This window comes from Herpailurus yagouaroundi, unplaced genomic scaffold, assembly GCF_014898765.1.
Source record: "Herpailurus yagouaroundi ecotype Mexico unplaced genomic scaffold, PumYag 189, whole genome shotgun sequence".
Lineage (NCBI taxonomy): Eukaryota > Metazoa > Chordata > Mammalia > Carnivora > Felidae > Herpailurus > Herpailurus yagouaroundi.
Genome location: NW_024412420.1, coordinates 17,266,681 through 17,268,195, shown reverse-complemented (window position 1 = coordinate 17,268,195; position 1,515 = coordinate 17,266,681).

Sequence of the window (1,515 nt, the reverse complement as noted above, 5' to 3'; positions counted from 1 at the left end):
GAGCCAGCTCCCAGGAGAAAGAGTAGAAAAGCACGCTGCCTGATACACGCCTTGTTTCTCCTTCCAAATTCAAATCAAATAAATAAAGGCGTGGAGAGAGACCAAGGGTGTTAACACCACTGGGGGTCTCTCCTCTTGGAAGGAAAGAAACATCAGGAAGAGGGAAGAGGGGTCCCCCAACTGAGATGGATGAGCCACAGGCTGGAAAAAGTCTGCATCCCTGAGTCACCGCTTGGAAGAAAGCTGCCCCCACCCGCCCCCCTGCCTAGTTTCCAAGCCTGCAGCGGACTAGGCGTGAGCGAGAGGCAGGCTTTGATGTGTTTAGCCACTGAGCCCTTCAATTTGTTTTTTGCTACAACAAAGAGAGGCTACATAGCCTAAACCACCACAAAGTCTGCTTCCCTCACACACACCCCATTCTCTGGCCCTCCGGTGGCTCCCCCACCCCCAGCCAGTCGCAAACTGAAGTTTTCAATCCCTTCCACTGAAACACCTCCGAAACACATCTGACTTCCAGGAGTAGCTGTGAAATCCTGGGGGGAGGGCAGCAAAGCACATGAGCTGATGAGGACCACCCTCCCTCAGAAGCTGGATGAAACAGACATAGATTTTAAAACCTCAAAAAACTTTGGAAGTTAAATGCAGTAGTGTGGTCGCTTGGATTGGATCCCAGAACAGAGAAAGGCTGTTAGTGGAAGAAAATTAGTGAAATGCTAATAGAGTCTAGAGTTCCGCTAATAGTAACGTACCCATGTTAATTGCTTCGTTGTGACAAATGTACCAGGTTATGTAAGATGTTAATATGAGGGGAAACGGAGTGAGGGATATCCAGGCACTTTCTGGGCTATCTTTGCAACTTTTCTGTAAATCTAAGATTGTTTCACAATACAAGTTTTGTTTGTTTGTTTTTTGTTTTAGAGCAAGCAGGGAAGAGCTAATAAATAAGAGTGTGAGGGGTTATTACTATGACGAGGTCTACAAGTCGAAACCCAGAAAGATGAGCTGAGTGTTCAAGGTGCTTTTGTCCTTGAGAGTATGTACTGATTCAGAAGAAGCAGCTAAGAAGATGAGCTAGGAGTCTGTGGCCCTCTCTCTCAATATGTATCCACCAGATTGCCCACCCTTAGGTATCATACATAGCTATACATAATATCACATTAGGCTAGAACTCCTAAGGGCTGCATTTTGGGAGAAGGGTGAACTGCAAATAAATGAGGCCACCATGGACTTTCACTCAGCTTCCTCTGTCATTTAGGTGTCTTAGGAATCTTCAAGCTTTGGGGCACCTGGATGGCTCAGCTAGTTGGGCATCTGACTTTGGCCTCAGGTCATGATCTCTCAGGTGGTGGGTTTGAGCCCCGAGTAGGGCTCTGTGCTGACAGCTCAGAGCCTGGAGCCTGCTTTGGATCGTGTGTGTGTGTGTGTGTGTGTGTGTGTGTGTGTGTCTGCCCCTCCCCTGCTCTCTCTCTCTCTCTCTCTCTCTCAAAAGTAAACATTAAAAAAAAATTAATTAAA